Genomic DNA, 25091 nt, shown 5'->3' on the forward strand with positions numbered 1-25091 from the left:
AGAGATGGGGAATCAGAGGCGGGGAATCAGAGGCCGGTAATCAGACGCGGGGAATCAGAGGCGGGGATTCAGAGCTGGGGAATCAGAGGCGGGGAATCAGAGTTGGGGAATCAGAGGCGGGGAATCAGATATGGGGAATCAGAGGCGGGGAGTCAGAGGCGGGGAAACAGAGGCGAGAAATCAGATATGGGGAATCAGAGGTGGGGAATCAGGGGCGGAGTATCAGTGGCAGGGAATCAGAGGCGGGAAATCAGAGGCCGGGAATCAGAGGCGGTGAATCAGAGGCGGGGAATCAGAGGCAGGGAATCGGATGTGCGGAATCAGAGATGGGGAATCAGAGGTGGGGAATCAGAGGCGGTGAATCAGACATGGGTAATCAGAGGCGGGGAATCAGAGGCAGGAAATCAGACACGGGAAATCAGAGGCGGGGAATCAGAGCTGGGGAATTAGATGCAGGGAATTAGAGTTGGGGATTCAGAGGCGGTGAATCAGATCTGGGGAAACAGAGGTGGGGAATCAGAGGCGGGCAAATAGAGGTGGGGAATCAGATATGGGGAAACAGTGGCGTGGAATCAGAGGCGGGGAAACAGAGGCGGGGAATCAGATATGGGGAATCAGAGGTGGGGAATCAGAGCTGGGGAATCAGAGGTGGGGAATCAGAGTTGGGGAATCAGAGGCGGGGTGTTAGATATGTGGAAACAGAGGCGGGGAATCAGAGTCGGGGAAACAGAGGCGGGGAATCAGATATGGGGAATCAGAGGTGGGGAATCAGAGGCAGGGAATCAGATGTGCGGAATCAGAGATGGGGAATCAGAGGCAGGGAATCAGAATCAGAAGCAGGGAATAAGACGCGGGGAATCAGAGGTGGTGAATCAGAGGCGGGCAAATAGAGGCGGGGAATCAGATATGGGGAAACAGAGGCGGGGAATCAGAGGCGGGGAAACAGACATGGGTAATCAGAGGCGGGGAATCAGAGGCAGAAATTCAGACACGGGGAATCAGAGGCGGGGAATCAGAGCTGGGAAATTAGAGGCAGGGAATCAGAGTTGGGGATTCAGAGGCGGGGAATCAGATATGGGGAAACAGAGGCGGGGAATCAGAGGCGGGCAAATAGAGGCGGGGAATCAGATATGGGGAAACAGAGGCGGGGAATCAGAGGCGGGGAAACAGAGGCGGGGAATTAGATATGGGGAATCAGAGGTGGGGAATCAGAGGTTGGGAATCAGAGGCAGGGAATCAGAGGCTGGGAATCAGATGCAGGGAATCAGATGCGGTGAATCAGAGCTGGGGAATTAGAGGTGGGGAATCAAAGTTGGGGAATCAGAGGCGGGGACTTAGATATGGGGAATCAGAGGCTGGGAATCAGATATGGGGAAACAGGGGCGGGGAATCAGAGGCGGGGAAACAGAGGCGGGGAATCAGATATGGGGAATCAGAGGTGTGGAATCAGAGGTTGGGAATCAGAGGCAGGGAATCAGAGGCGGGGAAACAGAGGCGGGGAATCAGATATGGGGAATCAGAGGTGGCGAATCAAAGGCGGTAAAACAGAGATGGGGAATCAGGGCAGGGAATCAGAGGCAGGGAATCAAACACGGGGAATCAGAGCTGGGGAATCAGAGGCGGGGAATTAGAGTTGGGGAATCAGAGGAGGGGAATCAGAGGCGGGGAAACAGAGGCGGGGAATCAGATATGGGGAATCAGAGGCGGGGAATCAGAGGTTGGGAATCAGAGGCAGGGAATCAGAGGCAGGGAATCAGATGTGCGGAATGGGAGATGGGGAATCAGAGGCAGGGAATCAGAGGCGGGGAATCAGAGGTGGGGAATCAGAGGCCGGGAATCAGATATGGGGAAACAGAGGCGGGGAATCAGAGGCAGGGAAACAGAGGCGGGGAATCAGATATGGGGAATCAGAGGTGGGGAATCAGAGTTTGGGAATCAGAGGCAGGGAATCAGAGGCTTGGAATCAGATGCAGGGAATCAGATGCGGGGAATCAGAGGCGGGGAATCAAAGCTGGGGAATCAGAGGTGGGGAATCGGATGTGCGGATTCAGAGATGGGGAATCAGAGGTGGGGAATCAGAGGCGGTGAATCAGACATGGGTAATCAGAGGCGGGGAATCAGAGGACGGAAATCAGACACTGGGAATCAGAGGCGGGGAATCAGAGCTGGGGAATTAGATGCAGGGAATCAGAGTTGGGGATTCAGAGGCGGGGAATCAGATATGGGGAAACAGAGGTGGGGAATCAGAGGTGGGCAAATAGACGCGGGGAATCTGATATGGGGAAACAGAGGCGGGGAATCAGAGGCGTGGAAACAGAGGCGGGGAATCAGATATGGGGAATCAGAGGTGGGGAATCAGAGGTTGGGAATCAGAGGCAGGGAATCAGAGGCTGGGAATCAGATGCAGGGAATCAGATGCGGGTATCAGAGGCGGGGAATCAGAGCTGGGGAATCAGAGGTGGGGAATCAGAGTTGGGGAATCAGAGGCGGGGACTTAGATATGAGGAAACAGAGGCGGGGAATCAGAGGCGGGGAAACAGAGGCAGGGAATCAGATATGGGGAATCAGAGGTGGGGAATCAGAGGCAGGGAATCAGATGTGCGGAATCAGAGATGGGGAATCAGAGGCAGGGAATCAGAATCAGAAGCAGGGAATAAGACGCGGGGAATCAGAGGCGGGGAATCAGAGCTGGGGAAGCAGAGGCAGTGAATCAGAGGCGGGGAATCAGAGGCAGGGAATCGGATGTGCGGAATCAGAGATGGGGAATCAGAGGTGGGGAATCAGAGGCGGTGAATCAGACATGGGTAATCAGGGGCGGGGAATCAGAGGCAGGAAATCAGACACGGGGAATTAGAGGCGGGAAATCAGAGCTGGGAAATTAGAGGCAGGGAATCAGAGTTGGGGATTCAGAGGCGGGGAATCAGATATGGGGAAACAGAGGCGGGGAATCAGAGGCGGGAAAATAGAGGCGGGGAATCAGATATGGGGAAACAGAGTCGGGGAATCAGAGGCGGGGAAACAGAGGCGGGGAATCAGATATGGGGAATCAGAGGTGGGGAATCAGAGGTTGGGAATCAGAGGAAGGGAATCAGAGGCTGGGAATCAGATGCAGGGAATCAGATGCGGGGAATCAGAGGCGGGGAATCAGAGCTGGAGTATCAGAGGTGGGGAATCAAAGTTGGGGAATCAGAGGCGGGGACTTAGATATGGGGAATCAGATATGGGGAAACAGGGGCGGGGAATCAGAGGCGGGGAAACAGAGGCGGGGAATCAGATATGGGCAATCAGAGGTGTGGAATCAGAGGTTGGGAATCAGAGGCAGGGAATCAGAGGCGGGGAAACAGAGGCGGGGAATCAGATATGGGGAATAAGAGGTGGCGAATCAAAGGCGGTGAAGCAGAGATGGGGAATCAGGGCAGGGAATCAGAGGCAGGGAATCAAACACGGGGAATCAGAGCTGGGGAATCAGAGGCGGGGAATTAGAGTTGTGGAATCAGAGGAGGGGAATCAGAGGCGGGGAAACAGAGGCGGGGAATCAGATATGGGGAATCAGAGGTGGGGAATCAGAGGTTGGGAATCAGAGGCATGGAATCAGAGGCGGGGAATCAGAGGCCGGGAATCAGATATGGGGAAACAGAGGCGGGGAATCAGAGGCTGGGTATCAGAGGCGGGGAATCAGAGGCCGGGAATCAGATATGGGGAAACAGAGGCGGGGAATCAGAGGTGGGGAAACAGAGGCGGGGAATCAGAGGCTTGGAATCAGATGCAGGGAATCAGATGCGGGGAATCAGAGGCGGGGAATCAGAGCTGGGGAATCAGAGGTGGGGAATCAGAGGTTGGGAATCAGAGGCAGGGAATCAGAGGCTTGGAATCAGATGCAGGGAATCAGATGCGGGGAATCAGAGGCGGGGAATCAGAGCTGGGGAATCAGAGGTGGGGAATCAGATTTGGGGAATCAGAGGCGGGGACTTAGATATTGGGAAACAGAGGCGGGGAATCAGAGGCGGGGAAACAGAGGCGGGGAATCAGATATGGGGATTCAGAGGTGGCGAATCAAAGGCGGTGAATCAGAGATGGGGAATCAGAGGCCGGGAATCAGAGGCAGGGAATCAAACACGTGGAATCAGAGGCGGGGAATCAGAGCTGGGGAATCAGAGGCGGGGAATCAGAGTTGGAGAATCAGAGGCGGGGAATCAGACGCAGGGAATCAATATGGGAAATCAGAGGTGGGGAATCAGAGGTTGGGAATCAGAAGAAGGGAATCAGAGGCGAGGAATCAGAGCTGGGGAATCAGAGGCGGGGAATCAGAATTGGGGAATCAGAGATGGGGAATCAGAGATGGGGAATCAGAGGCGGGGAATCAGACGCGGGGAATCAGAGGTGGTGAATCAGAGATGTGGAATCAGAGGCGTGGAATCGGAGGCAGGGAATCAGACGCGGGGAATCAGAGGCGGGGAATCATAGCTGGCGAATCAGAGGCGGGGAATCAGAGGTGGGGAATCAGAGGCGGGGAATCAGATATTGGGAATCAGAGGTGGGGAATCAGAGGCGGGGAAACAGAGGCGGGGAATCAGATATGTGGAATCAGAGGTGGGGAATCAGAGGTTGTAAATCAGAGATGGGGAATCAGAGGTGGGGAATCAGAGGCCGGTAATCAGACGCGGGGAATCAGAGGCGGGGATTCAGAGCTGGGGAATCAGAGGCGGGGAATCAGAGTTGGGGAATCAGAGGCGGGGAATCAGATATGGGGAATCAGAGGCGGGGAGTCAGAGGCGGGGAAACAGAGGCGAGAAATCAGATATGGGGAATCAGAGGTGGGGAATCAGGGGCGGAGTATCAGTGGCAGGGAATCAGAGGCGGGAAATCAGAGGCCGGGAATCAGAGGCGGTGAATCAGAGGCGGGGAATCAGAGGCAGGGAATCGGATGTGCGGAATCAGAGATGGGGAATCAGAGGTGGGGAATCAGAGGCGGTGAATCAGACATGGGTAATCAGAGGCGGGGAATCAGAGGCAGGAAATCAGACACGGGAAATCAGAGGCGGGGAATCAGAGCTGGGGAATTAGATGCAGGGAATTAGAGTTGGGGATTCAGAGGCGGTGAATCAGATCTGGGGAAACAGAGGTGGGGAATCAGAGGCGGGCAAATAGAGGTGGGGAATCAGATATGGGGAAACAGTGGCGGGGAATCAGAGGCGGGGAAACAGAGGCGGGGAATCAGATATGGGGAATCAGAGGTGGGGAATCAGAGCTGGGGAATCAGAGGTGGGGAATCAGAGTTGGGGAATCAGAGGCGGGGTGTTAGATATGTGGAAACAGAGGCGGGGAATCAGAGTCGGGGAAACAGAGGCGGGGAATCAGATATGGGGAATCAGAGGTGGGGAATCAGAGGCAGGGAATAAGACGCGGGGAATCAGAGGTGGGGAATCAGAGGCGGGCAAATAGAGGCGGGGAATCAGATATGGGGAAACAGAGGCGGGGAATCAGAGGCGGGGAAACAGACATGGGTAATCAGAGGCGGGGAATCAGAGGCAGAAATTCAGACACGGGGAATCAGAGGCGGGGAATCAGAGCTGGGAAATTAGAGGCAGGGAATCAGAGTTGGGGATTCAGAGGCGGGGAATCAGATATGGGGAAACAGAGGCGGGGAATCAGAGGCGGGCAAATAGAGGCGGGGAATCAGATATGGGGAAACAGAGGCGGGGAATCAGAGGCGGGGAAACAGAGGCGGGGAATTAGATATGGGGAATCAGAGGTGGGGAATCAGAGGTTGGGAATCAGAGGCAGGGAATCAGAGGCTGGGAATCAGATGCAGGGAATCAGATGCGGTGAATCAGAGCTGGGGAATTAGAGGTGGGGAATCAAAGTTGGGGAATCAGAGGCGGGGACTTAGATATGGGGAATCAGAGGCTGGGAATCAGATATGGGGAAACAGGGGCGGGGAATCAGAGGCGGGGAAACAGAGGCGGGGAATCAGATATGGGGAATCAGAGGTGTGGAATCAGAGGTTGGGAATCAGAGGCAGGGAATCAGAGGCGGGGAAACAGAGGCGGGGAATCAGATATGGGGAATCAGAGGTGGCGAATCAAAGGCGGTAAAACAGAGATGGGGAATCAGGGCAGGGAATCAGAGGCAGGGAATCAAACACGGGGAATCAGAGCTGGGGAATCAGAGGCGGGGAATTAGAGTTGGGGAATCAGAGGAGGGGAATCAGAGGCGGGGAAACAGAGGCGGGGAATCAGATATGGGGAATCAGAGGCGGGGAATCAGAGGTTGGGAATCAGAGGCAGGGAATCAGAGGCGGGGAATCAGAGGCGGGGAATCAGAGGCAGGGAATCAGATGTGCGGAATGGGAGATGGGGAATCAGAGGCAGGGAATCAGAGGCGGGGAATCAGAGGTGGGGAATCAGAGGCCGGGAATCAGATATGGGGAAACAGAGGCGGGGAATCAGAGGCAGGGAAACAGAGGCGGGGAATCAGATATGGGGAATCAGAGGTGGGGAATCAGAGTTTGGGATTCAGAGGCAGGGAATCAGAGGCTTGGAATCAGATGCAGGGAATCAGATGCGGGGAATCAGAGGCGGGGAATCAAAGCTGGGGAATCAGAGGTGGGGAATCAGAGTTGGGGAATCAGAGGCGGGGACTTAGATATTGGGAAACAGAGGCGGGGAATCAGAGGCGGGGAAACAGAGGCGGGGAATCAGATATGGGGAATCAGAAGTGGGGAATCAGAGGCAGGGAATCAGATGTACGGAATCAGAGATGGGGAATCAGAGGCAGGGAATCAGAATCAGAAGCAGGGAATAAGACGCGGGGAATCAGAGGTGGGGAATCAGAGCTGGGGAAGCAGAGGCAGTGAATATGAGGCGGGGAATCAGAGGCAGGGAATCGGATGTGCGGAATCAGAGGCGGGGAATCAGAGGCGGGCAAATAGAGGCGGGGAATCAGATATGCGAAACAGAGGCGGGGAATCAGAGGCTTGGAAACAGACATGGGTAATCAGAGGCGGGGAATCAGAGGCAGAAATTCAGACACGGGGAATCAGAGGCGGGGAATCAGAGCTGGGAAATTAGAGGCAGGGAATCAGAGTTGGGGATTCAGAGGCGGGGAATCAGATATGGGGAAACAGAGGCGGGGAATCAGAGGCGGGGAATCAGATATGGGGAAACAGAGGCAGGGAATCAGAGGCGGGGAATGAGAGGCGGGGAATCACAGGCGGGGAATCAGAGGCAGGGAATAGAACGCGGGGAATCAGAGGCAGGGAATCAGAGCTGGGGAATCAGAGGCGGGGAATCATAGTGGGAATCAGAGGCGGGGAATCAGATATGGGGAAACAGAGGCGGGGAATCAGAGGCGGGGAAACAGAGGCGGGGAATCAGATATGGGGAATAGGATGCGGGGAATCAGAGGCGGGGAATCAGAGCTGGGGAATCAGAGGCGCGGAATCAGAGTTGGTGCATCAGAGGTGGGGAATTAGATATGGGGAAACAGAGGCGGGGAATCAGAGGCGGGGAAACAGAGGCGGGGAATCAGATATGGGGAATTAGAGGTGGGGAATCAGAGGCAGGGAATCAGATGTGCGGAATCAGAGATGGGGAATCAGAGGCAGGGAATCAGAATCAGAAGCGGGGAATCAGAGGCCTGGAATCAGATGCTGGGAATAAGAGGCCGGGAATCAGAGGTGGGGAATCAGAGTCCGGGAATCAGAGATTGGGATTAAAAGGCGGGGAATGAGATATGGAGAATCAGAGGCGGGGAATCAGAGGCGGGGAAACAGAGGTGGGGATTCACATATGGGGAATCAGTGGTGGCGAATCAAAGGCGGTGAATCAGAGATGGGGAATCAGAGGCGGGGAATCAGAGGCAGGGAATCAAACACGGGGAATCAGAGGCGGGGAATCAGAGCTGGGGAATCAGAGGCGGGGAATCAGAGTTGGGGAATCAGAGGCGGGGAATCAGATATGGGGAAACAGGGTCGGGGAATCAGAGGCGGGGAAACAGAGGCGGGGAATCAGATATGGGGAATCAGAGGTGTGGAATCAGAGGTTGGGAATCAGAGGCAGGGAATCAGAGGCGGGGAAACAGAGGCAGGGAATCAGATCTGGGGAATCAGTGGCGGGGAAGTAGAGTTGGGGAATCAGAGGCGGGGAATCCGAGGCAGGGAAACAGAGGCGGGGAATCAAACACGGGGAATCAGAGGTGGGGAATCAGAGGTTGGGAATCAGAGGCAGGGAATCAGAGGCGGGGAATCGGAGGCGGGGAATCAGAGGCAGGGAATCAGATGTGCGGAATCGGAGATGGGGAATCAGATGCAAGAAATCAGAGGCGGGGAATCAGAGGCGGGGAATCAGATATGGTGAAACAGAGGCGGGGAATCAGAGGCGGGGAAACAGAGGCGGGGAATCAGATATGGGGAATCAGAGGTGGGGAATCAGAGTTTGGGAATCAGAGGCATGGAATCAGAGGCTTGGAATCAGATGCAGGGAATCAGATGCGGGGAATCAGAGGCGGGGAATCAGAGCTGTGGAATCAGAGGTGGTGAATCAGAGTTGGGGAATCAGAGGCGGGGACTTAGATATTGGGAAACAGAGGCGGGGAATCAGAGGCGAGGAAACAGAGGCGGGGAATCAGAAATGGGGAATCAGAGGTTGGGAATCAGAGGCAGGGGATCAGATGTGCGGAATCAGAGATGGGGAATCAAAGGCAGGGAATCAGAATAAGAAGCAGGGAATCAGAGGCCGGGAATCAGAGGCCGGAATCAGATGCCGGGAATAAGAGGCCGGGAATCAGAGGTGGGGAATCAGAGTCCGGGAATCAGAGATGGGGAATCAGATATGGGGAAACAGAGGCAGGGAATCAGAGGCGGGGAATGAGAGGCGGGGAATCAGATATGGGGAAACAGAGGCGGGGAATCAGAGGCGGGGAATCAGATATGGGGAAACAGAGGCAGGGAATCAGAGGCGGGGAATGAGAGGCGGGGAATCACAGGCGGGGCATCAGAGGCAGGGAATAGAACGCGGGGAATCAGAGGCAGGGAATCAGAGCTGGGGAATCAGAGGCGGGGAATCATAGTGGGAATCAGAGGCGGGGAATCAGATATGGGGAAACAGAGGCGGGGAATCAGAGGCGGGGAAACAGAGGCGGGGAATCAGATATGGGGAATAGGATGCGGGGAATCAGAGGCGGGGAATCAGAGCTGGGGAATCAGAGGCGGGGAATCAGAGTTGGTGCATCAGAGGTGGGGAATTAGATATGGGGAAACAGAGGCGGGGAATCAGAGGCGGGGAAACAGAGGCGGGGAATCAGATATGGGGAATCAGAGGTGGGGAATCAGAGGCAGGGAATCAGATGTGCGGAATCAGAGATGGGGAATCAGAGGCAGGGAATCAGAATCAGAAGCGGGGAATCAGAGGCCTGGAATCAGATGCTGGGAATAAGAGGCCGGGAATCAGAGGTGGGGAAACAGAGGTGGGGAATCAGATATGGGGAATCAGTGGTGGCGAATCAAAGGCGGTGAATCAGAGATGGGGAATCAGAGGCGGGGAATCAGAGGCAGGGAATCAAACACGGGGAATCAGAGGCGGGGAATCAGAGCTGGGGAATCAGAGGCGGGGAATCAGAGTTGGGGAATCAGAGGCGGGGAATCAGATATGGGGAAACAGGGTCGGGGAATCAGAGGCGGGGAAACAGAGGCGGGGAAGTAGAGTTGGGGAATCAGAGGCGGGGAATCAGAGGCAGGGAAACAGAGGCGGGGAATCAAACACGGGGAATCAGAGGTGGGGAATCAGAGGTTGGGAATCAGAGGCAGGGAATCAGAGGCAGGGAATCAGAGGCGGGGAATCAGAGGCAGGGAATCAGATGTGCGGAATCGGAGATGGGGAATCAGATGCAAGAAATCAGAGGCGGGGAATCAGAGGCGGGGAATCAGAGGCCGGGAATCAGATATGGTGAAACAGAGGCGGGGAATCAGAGGCGGGGAAACAGAGGCGGGGAATCAGATATGGGGAATCAGAGGCGGGGAATCAGAGTTTGGGAATCAGAGGCATGGAATCAGAGGCTTGGAATCAGATGCAGGGAATCAGATGCGGGGAATCAGAGGCGGGGAATCAGAGCTGTGGAATCAGAGGTGGTGAATCAGAGTTGGGGAATCAGAGGCGGGGACTTAGTTATTGGGAAACAGAGGCGGGGAATCAGAGGCGAGGAAACAGAGGCGGGGAATCAGAAATGGGGAATCAGAGGTTGGGAATCAGAGGCAGGGGATCAGATGTGCGGAATCAGAGATGGGGAATCAAAGGCAGGGAATCAGAATCAGAAGCAGGGAATCAGAGGCCAGGAATCAGAGGCCGGAATCAGATGCCGGGAATAAGAGGCCGGGAATCAGAGGTGGGGAATCAGAGTCCGGGAATCAGAGATGGGGATTCAGAGGCGGGGAATGAGATATGGGGAATCAGAGGCGGGGAATCAGAGGCGGGGAAACAGAGGCGGGGAATCAGATATGGGGAATCAAAGGTAGGGAATCAGGGGCGGGGTATCAGTGGCAGGGAATCAGAGGCGGGAAATCAGAGGCCGGGAATCAGAGGCGGTGAATCAGAGGCGGTGAATCAGAGGCAGGGAATCGGATGTGCGGAATCAGAGATGGGGAATCAGAGGTGGGGAATCAGAGGCGGTGAATCAGACATGGGTAATCAGAGGCGGGGAATGAGAGGCAGGAAATCAGACACGGGGAATCAGAGGCGGGGAATTAGAGCTAGGGAATTAGATGCAGGGAATCAGAGTTGGGGATTCAGAGGCGGGGAATCAGATATGGGGAAATAGAGGTGGGGAACCAGAGTTGGGCAAATAGAGGCGGGGAATCCGATATGGGGAAACAGAGGCGGGGATTCAGAGGCGTGGAAACAGAGGCGGGGAATCAGATATGGGGAATCAGAGGTGGGGAATCAGAGGTTGGGAATCAGAGGCAGGGAATCAGAGGCTGGGAATCAGATGCAGGGAATCAGATGTGCGGAATCAGAGATGGGGAATCAGAGGCAGGGAATCAGAATCAGAAGCGGGGAATCAGAGGCCTGGAATCAGATGCTGGGAATAAGAGGCCGGGAATCAGAGGTGGGGAATCAGAGTCCGGGAATCAGAGATTGGGATTAAAAGGCGGGGAATGAGATATGGAGAATCAGAGGCGGGGAATCAGAGGCGGGGAAACAGAGGTAGGGAAACAGATATGGGGAATCAGTGGTGGCGAATCAAAGGCGGTGAATCAGAGATGGGGAATCAGAGGCGGGGAATCAGAGGCAGGGAATCAAACACGGGGAATCAGAGGCGGGGAATCAGAGCTGGGGAATCAGAGGCGGGGAATCAGAGTTGGGGAATCAGAGGCGGGGAATCAGATATGGGGAAACAGGGGCGGGGAATCAGAGGCGGGAAAACAGAGGCGGGGAATCAGATATGGGGAATCAGAGGTGTGGAATCAGAGGTTGGGAATCAGAGGCAGGGAATCAGAGGCGGGGAAACAGAGGCAGGGAATCAGATCTGGGGAATCAGTGGCGGGGAAGTAGAGTTGGGGAATCAGAGGCGGGGAATCAGAGGCGGGGAAACAGAGGCGGGGAATCAAACACGGGGAATCAGAGGTGGGGAATCAGAGGTTGGGAATCAGAGGCAGGGAATCAGAGGCGGGGAATCAGAGGCGGGGAATCAGAGGCAGGGAATCAGATGTGCGGAATCGGAGATGGGGAATCAGATGCAAGAAATCAGAGGCGGGGAATCAGAGGCGGGGAATCAGAGGCCGGGAATCAGATATGGTGAAACAGAGGCGGGGAATCAGAGGCGGGGAAACAGAGGCGGGGAATCAGATATGGGGAATCAGAGGTGGGGAATCAGAGTTTGGGAATCAGAGGCATGGAATCAGAGGCTTGGAATCAGATGCAGGGAATCAGATGCGGGGAATCAGAGGCGGGGAATCAGAGCTGTGGAATCAGAGGTGGTGAATCAGAGTTGGGGAATCAGAGGCGGGGACTTAGATATTGGGAAACAGAGGCGGGGAATCAGAGGCGAGGAAACAGAGGCGGGGAATCAGAAATGGGGAATCAGAGGTTGGGAATCAGAGGCAGGGGATCAGATGTGCGGAATCAGAGATGGGGAATCAAAGGCAGGGAATCAGAATCAGAAGCAGGGAATCAGAGGCCGGGAATCAAGGCCGGAATCAGATGCCGGGAATAAGAGGCCGGGAATCAGAGGTGGGGAATCAGAGTCCGGGAATCAGAGATGGGGATTCAGAGGCGGGGAATGAGATATGGGGAATCAGAGGCGGGGAATCAGAGGCGGGGAATCAGAGGCGGGGAATCAGATATGGGGAATCAAAGGTAGGGAATCAGGGGCGGGGTATCAGTGGCAGGGAATCAGAGGCGGGAAATCAGAGGCCGGGAATCAGAGGCGGTGAATCAGAGGCGGTGAATCAGAGGCAGGGAATCGGATGTGCGGAATCAGAGATGGGGAATCAGAGGTGGGGAATCAGAGGCGGTGAATCAGACATGGGTAATCAGAGGCGGGGAATCAGAGGCAGGAAATCAGACACGGGGAATCAGAGGCGGGGAATTAGAGCTGGGGAATTAGATGCAGGGAATCAGAGTTGGGGATTCAGAGGCGGGGAATCAGATATGGGGAAATAGAGGTGGGGAACCAGAGTTGGGCAAATAGAGGCGGGGAATCCGATATGGGGAAACAGAGGCGGGGATTCAGAGGCGTGGAAACAGAGGCGGGGAATCAGATATGGGGAATCAGAGGTGGGGAATCAGAGGTTGGGAATCAGAGGCAGGGAATCAGAGGCTGGGAATCAGATGCAGGGAATCAGATGCGGGGATCAGAGGCGGGGAATCCGAGCTGGGGAATCAGAGGTGGGGAATCAGAGTTGGGGAATCAGAGGCGGGGACTTAGATATGGGGAAACAGAGGCGGGGAATAGAGGCGGGAAACAGAGGCGGGGAATCAGATATTGTGAATCAGAGGTGGGGAATCAGAGGCAGGGAGTCAGATGTGCGGAATCAGAGATGGGGAATCAGAGGCAGGGAATCAGAATCAGAAGCAGGGAATGAGATGCGGGGAATCAGAGGCGGGGAATCAGAGCTGGGGAAGCAGAGGCAGTGAATCAGAGGCAGGGAATCAGAGGCTGGGAATCAGATGCAGGGAATCAGATGCGGGGATCAGAGGCGGGGAATCAGAGCTGGGGAATCAGAGGTGGGGAATCAGAGTTGGGGAATCAGAGGCGGGGACTTAGATATGGGGAAACAGAGGCGGGGAATCAGAGGCGGGAAACAGAGGCGGGGAATCAGATATTGTGAATCAGAGGTGGGGAATCAGAGGCAGGGAATCAGATGTGCGGAATCAGAGATGGGGAATCAGAGGCAGGGAATCAGAATCAGAAGCAGGGAATAAGACGCGGGGAATCAGAGGCGGGGAATCAGAGCTGGGGAAGCAGAGGCAGTGAATCAGAGGCTGGGATTCAGAGGCAGGGAATCGGATGTGCGGAATCAGAAATGGGGAATCAGAGGTGGGGAATCAGAGGCGGTGAATCAGACATGGGTAATCAGAGGCGGGGAATCAGAGGCAGGAAATCAGACACGGGGAATCAGAGGCGGGGAATCAGAGCTGGGAAATTAGAGGCAGGGAATCAGAGTTGGGGATTCAGAGGCGGGGAATCAGATATGGGGAAACAGAGCCGGGGAATCAGAGGCGGGGACTTAGATATGGGGAATCAGAGGCGGGGAATCAGATATGGGGAAACAGGGGCGGGGAATCAAAGGCGGGGAAACAGAGGCGGGGAATCAGATATGGGGAATCAGAGGTGTGGAATCAGATGTTGGGAATCAGAGGCAGGGAAACAGAGGCGGGGAAACAGAGGCGGGGAATCAGATATGGGGAATCAGAGGTGGCGAATCAAAGGCGGTGAAACAGAGAGGGGGAATCAGGGCAGGGAATCAGAGGCAGGGAATCAAACACGGGGAATCAGAGCTGGGGAATCAGAGGCGGGGAATTAGAGTTGGGGAATCAGAGGAGGGGAATGAGAGGCGGGGAAACGGAGGCGGGGAATCAGATATGGGGAATCAGAGGTGGGGAATCAGAGGTTGGGAATCAGAGGCAGGGAATCAGAGGCGGGGAATCAGAGGCAGGGAATCAGAGGCAGGGAATCAGATGTGCGGAATCGGAGATGGGGAATCAGAGGCAGGGAAACAGAGGCGGGGAATCAGAGGTGGGGAATCAGAGGCCGGGAATCAGATATGGGGAAACAGAGGCGGGGAATCAGAGGCGGGGAAACAGAGGCGGGGAATCAGATATGGGGAATCAGAGGTGGGGAATCAGAGGTTGGGAATCAGAGGCAGGTAATCAGAGGCTTGGAATCAGATGCAGGGAATCAGATGCGGGGAATCAGAGGCGGGGAATCAGAGCTGGGGAATCAGAGGTGGGGAATCAGAGTTGGGGAATCAGAGGCGGGGACTTAGATATTGAGAAACAGAGGCGGGGAATCAGAGGCGGGGAAACAGAGGCGGGGAATCAGATATGGGGAATCAGAGGTGGGGAATCAGAGGCAGGGAATCAGATGTACGGAATCAGAGATGGGGAATCAGAGGCAGGGAATCAGAATCAGAAGCAGGGAATCAGAGGCCGGGAATCAGAGGCCGGAATCAGATGCCGGGAATAAGAGGCCGGGAATCAGAGGTGGGGAATCAGAGTCCGGGAATCAGAGATGGGGATTCAGAGGCGGGGAATGAGATATGGGGAATCAGAGGCGGGGAATCAGAGGCGGGGAAACAGAGGCGGGGAATCAGATATGGGGAATCAGAGGTGGGGAATCTGGGGCGGGGTATCAGTTGCAGGGAATCAGAGGCGGGAATTCAGAGGCCGGGAATCAGAGGCGGTGAATCAGAGGCGGGGAATCAGAGGCAGGGAATCGGATGTGCGGATTCAGAGATGGGGAATCAGAGGTGGGGAATCAGAGGCGGTGAATCAGACATGGGTAATCAGAGGCGGGGAATCAGAGGACGGATATCAGACACTGGGAATCAGAGGCGGGGAATCAGAGCTGGGGAATTAGATGCAGGGAATCAGAGTTGGGGATTCAGAGGCGGGGAATCAGATATGGGGAAACAGAGGTGGGGAATCAGAGGTGGGCAAATAGACGCGGGGAATCTGATATGGGGAAACAGAGGCGGGGAATCAGAGGCGTGGAAACAGAGGCGGGGAATCAGATATGGGGAATCAGAGGTGGGGAATCAGAGGTTGGGAATCAGAGGCAGGGAATCAGAGGCTGGGAATCAGATGCAGGGAATCAGATGCGGGTATCAGAGGCGGGGAATCAGAGCTGGGGAAGCAGAGGTGGGGAATCAGAGTTGGGGAATCAGAGGCGGGGACTTAGATATGAGGAAACAGAGGCGGGGAATCAGAGGCGGGGAAACAGAGGCAGGGAATCAGATATGGGGAATCAGAGGTGGGGAATCAGAGGCAGGGAATCAGATGTGCGGAATTAGAGATGGGGAATCAGAGGCAGGGAATCAGAATCAGAAGCAGGGAATAAGACGCGGGGAATCAGAGGCGGGGAATCAGAGCTGGGGAAGCAGAGGCAGTGAATCAGAGGCGGGGAATCAGAGGCAGGGAATCGGATGTGCGGAATCAGAGATGGGGAATCAGAGGTGGGGAATCAGAGGCGGTGAATCAGACATGGGTAATCAGGGGCGGGGAATCAGAGGCAGGAAATCAGACACGGGGAATCAGAGGCGGGAAATCAGAGGCGGGAAAATAGAGGCGGGGAATCAGATATGGGGAAACAGAGGCGGGGAATCAGAGGCGGGGAAACAGAGGCGGGGAATCAGATATGGGGAATCAGAGGTGGGGAATCAGAGGTTGGGAATCAGAGGCAGGGAATCAGAGGCTGGGAATCAGATGCAGGGAATCAGATGCGGGGAATCAGAGGCGGGGAATCAGAGCTGGAGTATCAGAGGTGGGGAATCAAAGTTGGGGAATCAGAGGCGGGGACTTAGATATGGGGAATCAGATATGGGGAAACAGGGGCGGGGAATCAGAGGCGGGGAAACAGAGGCGGGGAATCAGATATGGGCAATCAGAGGTGTGGAATCAGAGGTTGGGAATCAGAGGCAGGGAATCAGAGGCGGGGAAACAGAGGCGGGGAATCAGATATGGGGAATCAGAGGTGGCGAATCAAAGGCGGTGAAGCAGAGATGGGGAATCAGGGCAGGGAATCAGAGGCAGGGAATCAAACACGGGGAATCAGAGCTGGGGAATCAGAGGCGGGGAATTAGAGTTGTGGAATCAGAGGAGGGGAATCAGAGGCGGGGAAACAGAGGCGGGGAATCAGATATGGGGAATCAGAGGTGGGGAATCAGAGGTTGGGAATCAGAGGCATGGAATCAGAGGCGGGGAATCAGAGGCCGGGAATCAGATATGGGGAAACAGAGGCGGGGAATCAGAGGCTGGGTATCAGAGGCGGGGAATCAGAGGCCGGGAATCAGATATGGGGAAACAGAGGCGGGGAATCAGAGGTGGGGAAACAGAGGCGGGGAATCAGATATGGGGAATCAGAGGTGGGGAATCAGAGGTTGGGAATCAGAGGCAGGGAATCAGAGGCTTGGAATTAGATGCAGGGAATCAGATGCGGGGAATCAGAGGCGGGGAATCAGAGCTGGGGAATCAGAGGTGGGGAATCAGATTTGGGGAATCAGAGGCGGGGACTTAGATATTGGGAAACAGAGGCGGGGAATCAGAGGCGGGGAAACAGAGGCGGGGAATCAGATATGGGGATTCAGAGGTGGCGAATCAAAGGCGGTGAATCAGAGATGGGGAATCAAGGCGGGGAATCAGAGGCAGGGAATCAAACACGTGGAATCAGAGGCGGGGAATCAGAGCTGGGGAATCAGAGGCGGGGAATCAGAGTTGGAGAATCAGAGGCGGGGAATCAGACGCAGGGAATCAATATGGGAAATCAGAGGTGGGGAATCAGAGGTTGGGAATCAGAAGAAGGGAATCAGAGGCGAGGAATCAGAGCTGGGGAATCAGAGGCGGGGAATCAGAATTGGGGAATCAGAGATGGGGAATCAGAGATGGGGAATCAGAGGCGGGGAATCAGACGCGGGGAATCAGAGGTGGTGAATCAGAGATGTGGAATCAGAGGCGGGGAATCGGAGGCAGGGAATCAGACGCGGGGAATCAGAGGCGGGGAATCATAGCTGGCGAATCAGAGGCGGGGAATCAGAGGTGGGGAATTAGAGGCGGGGAATCAGATATTGGGAATCAGAGGTGGGGAATCAGAGGCGGGGAAACAGAGGCGGGGAATCAGATATGTGGAATCAGAGGTGGGGAATCAGAGGTTGTAAATCAGAGATGGGGAATCAGAGGCGGGGAATCAGAGGCCGGTATTCAGACGCGGGGAATCAGAGGCGGGGATTCAGAGCTGGGGAATCAGAGGCGGGGAATCAGAGTTGGGGAATCAGAGGCGGGGAATCAGATATGGGGAATCAGAGGCGGGGAGTCAGAGGCGGGGAAACAGAGGCGAGAAATCAGATATGGGGAATCAGTGGTGGGGAATCAGGGGCGGAGTATCAGTGGCAGGGAATCAGAGGCGGGAAATCAGAGGCCGGGAATCAGAGGCGGTGAATCAGAGGCGGGGAATCAGAGGCAGGGAATCGGATGTGCGGAATCAGAGATGGGGAATCAGAGGTGGGGAATCAGAGGCGGTGAATCAGACATGGGTAATCAGAGGCGGGGAATCAGAGGCAGGAAATCAGACACGGGAAATCAGAGGCGGGGAATCAGAGCTGGGGAATTAGATGCAGGGAATTAGAGTTGGGGATTCAGAGGCGGTGAATCAGATCTGGGGAAACAGAGGTGGGGAATCAGAGGCGGGCAAATAGAGGTGGGGAATCAGATATGGGGAAACAGTGGCGGGGAATCAGAGGCGGGGAAACAGAGGCGGGGAATCAGATATGGGGAATCAGAGGTGGGGAATCAGAGCTGGGGAATCAGAGGTGGGGAATCAGAGTTGGGGAATCAGAGGCGGGGTGTTAGATATGTGGAAACAGAGGCGGGGAATCAGAGTCGGGGAAACAGAGGCGGGGAATCAGATATGGGGAATCAAAGGTGGGGAATCAGAGGCAGGGAATCAGATGTGCGGAATCAGAGATGGGGAATCAGAGGCAGGGAATCAGAATCAGAAGCAGGGAATAAGACGCGGGGAATCAGAGGTGGGGAATCAGAGGCGGGCAAATAGAGGCGGGGAATCAGATATGGGGAAACAGAGGCGGGGAATCAGAGGCGGGGAAACAGACATGGGTAATCAGAGGCGGGGAATCAGAGGCAGAAATTCAGACACGGGGAATCAGAGGCGGGGAATCAGAGCTGGGAAATTAGAGGCAGGGAATCAGAGTTGGGGATTCAGAGGCGGGGAATCAGATATGGGGAAACAGAGGCGGGGAATCAGAGGCGGGCATATAGAGGCGGGGAATCAGATATGGGGAAACAGAGGCGGGGAATCAGAGGCGGGGAAACAGAGGCGGGGAATTAGATATGGGGAATCAGAGGTGGGGAATCAGAGGTTGGGAATCAGAGGCAGGGAATCAGAGGCTGGGAATCAGATGCAGGGAATCAGATGCGGTGAATCAGAGCTGGGGAATTAGAGGTGGGGAATCAAAGTTGGGGAATCAGAGGCGGGGACTTAGATATGGGGAATCAGAGGCTGGGAATCAGATATGGGGAAACAGGGGCGGGGAATCAGAGGCGGGGAAACAGAGGCGGGGAATCAGATATGGGGAATCAGAGGTGTGGAATCAGAGGTTGGGAATCAGAGGCAGGGAATCAGAGGCGGGGAAACAGAGGCGGGGAATCAGATATGGGGAATCAGAGGTGGCGAATCAAAGGCGGTAAAACAGAGATGGGGAATCAGGGCAGGGAATCAGAGGCAGGGAATCAAACACGGGGAATCAGAGCTGGGGAATCAGAGGCGGGGAATTAGAGTTGGGGAATCAGAGGAGGGGAATCAGAGGCGGGGAAACAGAGGCGGGGAATCAGATATGGGGAATCAGAGGCGGGGAATCAGAGGTTGGGAATCAGAGGCAGGGAATCAGAGGCGGGGAATCAGAGGCGGGGAATCAGAGGCAGGGAATCAGATGTGCGGAATGGGAGATGGGGAATCAGAGGCAGGGAATCAGAGGCGGGGAATCAGAGGTGGGGAATCAGAGGCCGGGAATCAGATATTGGGAAACAGAGGCGGGGAATCAGAGGCAGGGAAACAGAGGCGGGGAATCAGATATGGGGAATCAGAGGTGGGGAATCAGAGTTTGGGAATCAGAGGCAGGGAATCAGAGGCTTGGAATCAGATGCAGGGAATCAGATGCGGGGAATCAGAGGCGGGGAATCAAAGCTGGGGAATCAGAGGTGGGGAATCAGAGTTGGGGAATCAGAGGCGGGGACTTAGATATTGGGAAACAGAGGCGGGGAATCAGAGGCGGGGAAACAGGCGGGGAATCAGATATGGGGAATCAGAAGTGGGGAATCAGAGGCAGGGAATCAGATGTACGGAATCAGAGATGGGGAATCAGAGGCAGGGAATCAGAATCAGAAGCAGGGAATAAGACGCGGGGAATCAGAGGTGGGGAATCAGAGCTGGGGAAGCAGAGGCAGTGAATATGAGGCGGGGAATCAGAGGCAGGGAATCGGATGTGCGGAATCAGAGGCGGGGAATCAGAGGCGGGCAAATAGAGGCGGGGACTCAGATATGGGGAAACAGAGGCGGGGAATCAGAGGCGGGGAAACAGACATGGGTAATCAGAGGCGGGGAATCAGAGGCAGAAATTCAGACACGGGGAATCAGAGGCGGGGAATCAGAGCTGGGAAATTAGAGGCAGGGAATCAGAGTTGGGGATTCAGAGGCGGGGAATCAGATATGGGGAAACAGAGGCGGGGAATCAGAGGCGGGCAAATAGAGGCGGGGAATCAGATATGGGGAAACAGAGGCGGGGAATCAGAGGCGGGGAAACAGAGGCGGGGAATTAGATATGGGGAATCAGAGGTGGGGAATCAGAGGTTGGGAATCAGAGGCAGGGAATCAGAGGCTGGGAATCAGATGCAGGGAATCAGATGCGGTGAATCAGAGCTGGGGAATCAGAGGTGGGGAATCAAAGTTGGGGAATCAGAGGCGGGGACTTAGATATGGGGAATCAGAGGCTGGGAATCAGATATGGGGAAACAGGGGCGGGGAATCAGTGGCGGGGAAACAGAGGCGGGGAATCAGATATGGGGAATCAGAGGTGTGGAATCAGAGGTTGGGAATCAGAGGCAGGGAATCAGAGGCGGGGAAACAGAGGCGGGGAATCAGATATGGGGAATCAGAGGTGGCGAATCAAAGGCGGTAAAACAGAGATGGGGAATCAGGGCAGGGAATCAGAGGCAGGGAATCAAACACGGGGAATCAGAGCTGGGGAATCAGAGGCGGGGAATTAGAGTTGGGGAATCAGAGGAGGGGAATCAGAGGCGGGGAAACAGAGGCGGGGAATCAGATATGGGGAATCAGAGGCGGGGAATCAGAGGTTGGGAATCAGAGGCAGGGAATCAGCGGCGGGGAATCAGAGGCGGGGAATCAGAGGCAGGGAATCAGATGTGCGGAATCGGAGATGGGGAATCAGAGGCAGGGAATCAGAGGCGGGGAATCAGAGGTGGGGAATCAGAGGCCGGGAATCAGATATGGGGAAACAGAGGCGGGGAATCAGAGGCAGGGAAACAGAGGCGGGGAATCAGATATGGGGAATCAGAGGTGGGGAATCAGAGTTTGGGAATCAGAGGCAGGGAATCAGAGGCTTGGAATCAGATGCAGGGAATGAGATGCGGGGAATCAGAGGCGGGGAATCAAAGCTGGGGAATCAGAGGTGGGGAATCAGAGTTGGGGAATCAGAGGCGGGGACTTAGATATTGGGAAACAGAGGCGGGGAATCAGAGGCGGGGAAACAGAGGCGGGGAATCAGATATGGGGAATCAGAGGTGGGGAATCAGAGGCAGGGAATCAGATGTACGGAATCAGAGATGGGGAATCAGAGGCAGGGAATCAGAATCAGAAGCAGGGAATCAGAGGCCGGGAATCAGAGGCCGGAATCAGATGCCGGGAATAAGAGGCCGGGAATCAGAGGTGGGGAATCAGAGGCCGGGAATCAGAGATGGGGATTCAGAGGCGGGGAATGAGATATGGGGAATCAGAGGCGGGGAATCAGAGGCGGGGAAACAGAGGCGGGGAATCAGATATGGGGAATCTGAGGTGGGGAATCAGGTGCGGGGTATCAGTGGCAGGGAATCAGAGGCGGGCAATCAGAGGCCGGGAATCAGAGGCGGTGAATCAGAGGCGGGGAATCAGAGGCATGGAATCGGATGTGCGGAATCAGAGATGGGGAATCAGAGGTGGGGAATCAGAGGCGGTGAATCAGACATGGGTAATCAGAGGCAGGGAATCAGAGGCAGGAAATCAGACACGGGGAATCAGAGGCGGGGAATCAGAACTGGGGAATTAGATGCAGGGAATCAGAGTTGGGGATTCAGAGGCGGGGAATCAGATATGGGGAAACAGAGGTGGGGAATCAGAGGTGGGCAAATAGAGGCGGGGAATCAGATATGGGGAAACAGAGGCGGGGAATCAGAGGCGTGGAAACAGAGGCGGGGAATCAGATATGGGGAATCAGAGGTGGGGAATCAGAGGTTGGGAATCAGAGGCAGGGAATCAGAGGCTGGGAATCAGATGCAGGGAATCAGATGCGGGGATCAGAGGCGGGGAATCAGAGCTGGGGAATCAGAGGTGGGGAATCAGAGTTGGGGAATCAGAGGCGGGCACTTAGATATGGGGAAACAGAGGCGGGGAATCAGAGGCGGGGAAACAGAGGCGGGGAATCAGACATGGGTAATCAGAGGCGGGGAATCAGAGGCAGGAAATCAGACACGGGGAATCAGAGGCGGGGAATCAGAGCTGGGGAATTAGATGCAGGGAATCAGAGTTGGGGATTCAGAGGCGGGGAATCAGATATGGGGAAACAGAGGTGGGGAATCAGAGGTGGGCAAATAGAGGCGGGGAATCAGATATGGGGAAACAGAGGCGGGGAATCAGAGGCGTGGAAACAGAGGCGGGGAATCAGATATGGGGAATCAGAGGTGGGGAATCAGAGGTTGGGAATCAGAGGCAGGGAATCAGAGGCTGGGAATCAGATGCAGGGAATCAGATGCGGGGATCAGAGGCGGGGAATCAGAGCTGGGGAATCAGAGGTGGGGAATCAGAGTTGGGGAATCAGAGGCGGGGACTTAGATATGGGGATACAGAGGCGGGGAATCAGAGGTGGGGAATCAGAGGCAGGGAATTAGATTTGCGGAATCAGAGATGGGCAATCAGAGGCAGGGTATCAGAATCAGAAGCAGGGAATAAGACGCGGGGAATCAGAGGCGGGGAATCAGAGCTGGGGAAGCAGAGGCAGTGAATCTGAGGCGGGGAATCAGAGGCAGGGAATCGGATGTGCGGAATCAGAGATGGGGAATCAGAGGTGGGGAATCAGAGGCAGTGAATCAAACATGGGTAATCAGAGGCGGGGAATCAGAGGCAGGAATTCAGACACGGGGAAACAGAGGTGGGGAATCAGAGGCGGGCAAATAGAGGCGGGGAATCAGATATGGGGAAACAGAGGTGGGGAATCAGAGGTTGGGAATCAGAGGCAGGGAATCAGAGGCTGGGAATCAGATGCAGGGAATCAGATGCGTGGAATCAGAGGCGGGGTATCAGAGCTGGGGAATCAGAGGTGGGGAATCAAAGTTGGGGAATCAGAGGCGGGGACTTAGATATTGGGAAACAGAGGCGGGGAATCAGAGCTGGGAAACAGAGGCGGGGATTCAGACATGGGTAATCAGAGGCGGGGAATCAGAGGCAGGAAATCAGAAACGGGGAATCAGAGGCGGGGAATCAGAGCTGGGAAATTAAAGGCAGGGAATCAGAGTTGGGGATTCAGAGGCAGGGAATCAGATATGGGGAAACAGAGGTGGGGAATCAGAGGCGGGTAAATAGAGGCGGGGAATCAGATATGGGGAAACAGAGGCGGGGAATCAGAGGCGGGGAAACAGAGGCGGGGAATCAGATATGGGGAATCAGAGGTGGGGAATCAGAGGTTGGGAATCAGAGGCAGGGAATCAGAGGCTGGGAATCAGATGCAGGGAATCAGATGCGGGGAGTCAGAGGCGGGGAATCAGAGCTGGGGAATCAGAGGTGGGGAATCAAAGTTGGGGAATCAGAGGCGGGGACTTAGATATGGGGAAACAGAGGTGCGGAATCAGAGGCGGGGAAACAGAGGCAGGGAATCAGATATGGGGAATCAGAGGTGGGGAATCAGAGGCAGGGAATTAGATGTGCGGAATCAGAAATGGGGAATCAGAGGCAGGGAATCAGAATCAGAAGCAGGGAATCAGAGGCCGGGAATCAGAGGCCGGAATCAGATGCCAGGAATAAGAGGCCGGGAATCAGAGTCCGCGAATCAGAGTCCGGGAATCAGAGATGGGGAATCAGAGGCGGGGAGTGAGATATGGGGAATCAGAGGCGGGGAATCACAGGCGGGGAAACAGAGGCGAGGAATCAGATATGGGGAATCAGAGGTGGCGAATCAAAGGCGGTGAATCAGAGATGGGGAATCAGAGGCGGGGAATGAGAGAAAGGGAATCAAACACGGGGAATCAGAGGCGGGGAATCAGAGCTGGGTTATCAGAGGCGGGGAATCAGAGTTGGGGAATCAGAGGCGGGGAATCAGAGCTGGGGAATCAGAGGTGGGGAATCAGAGGCAGGGAATCGGATGTGCGGAATCAGAGATGGGGAATCAGAGGTGGGAAATTCAGAGGCGGGGAATCAGAGATGGGGATTCAGAGGCGGGGAATCAGAGGCAGGGAATCAGACGCGGGGAATAAGAGGCGGGGAATCAGAGTCCAGGAATCAGAGGCGGGGAATCAGAGTTGGGGAATCAGAGGCAGGGAATCAAACACGGTGAATCAGAGGCAGGGAATCAGAGCTGGAGAATCAGAGGCGGGGAATCAGAGGTGGGGAATCAGGGGCGGGGAATCAGTGGCAGGGAATCAGAGGCGGGGAAACAGAGGCAGGGAATCAGAGGCAGGGAATCAGACACGGGGAATCAGAGGCGGGGAATCAGAGATGGGGAATCAGAGGCAGTGAATCAGAGGCAGGGAATCGGATGCCGGGAATCAGAGGCGGGGAATCAGAGCTGGGGAATCAGAGGCCGGGAATCAGAGTTGGGGAATCAGAGGCGGGGAATCAGATATGGAGAATCAGAGGTGGGGAAACAGGGGCGGGGAATCAGTCTCAGGGAATCAGAGAAGGGGAATCAGAGGCGGGGAATCAGAGGCAGGGAATCAGACACGTGGAATCAGAGGCGCGGAATCAGATATGGGGAATCAGAGGTGGCGAATCAAAGGCGGTGAATCAGAGATGGGGAATCAGAGGCGGGGAATGAGAGAAAGGGAATCAATCACGGGGAATCAGAGGCGGGGAATCAGAGCTGGGTTATCAGAGGCGGGGAATCAGAGTTGGGGAATCAGAGGCGGGGAATCAGAGCTGGGGAATCAGAGGTGGGGAATCAGAGGCAGGGAATCGGATGTGCGGAATCAGAGATGGGGAATCAGAGGTGGGAAATTCAGAGGCGCGGAATCAGAGATGGGGATTCAGAGGCGGGGAATCAGAGGCAGGGAATCAGAGGTGGGGAGTCAGAGGTGGGGAATCAGAGGCAGGGAATCAGATGTGCGGAATCAGAGATGGGGAATCAGAGGCAGCGAATCAGAGGCGGGGAACCAGAGGCGGAGAATCAGAGGCCAGGTATCAGAACCGGGAATGAGAGGCCGGGAATCAGAGGCCGGGAATCAGAGGCCGGGAATCAGAGATGGGGAATCAGAGGCGGGGAATCAGAGGCAGGGAAACAGAGGCGGGGAATCTGATATGGGGAATCTGAGGTGGCGAATGAAAGGCGGTGACTCAGAGATGGGGAATCAGAGGCGGGGAATCAGAGTTGGGGAATCAGAGGCGGGGAA

Source organism: Narcine bancroftii, chromosome 2, assembly GCF_036971445.1.
Source record: "Narcine bancroftii isolate sNarBan1 chromosome 2, sNarBan1.hap1, whole genome shotgun sequence".
In the NCBI taxonomy this organism is placed as follows: Eukaryota; Metazoa; Chordata; class Chondrichthyes; order Torpediniformes; family Narcinidae; genus Narcine; species Narcine bancroftii.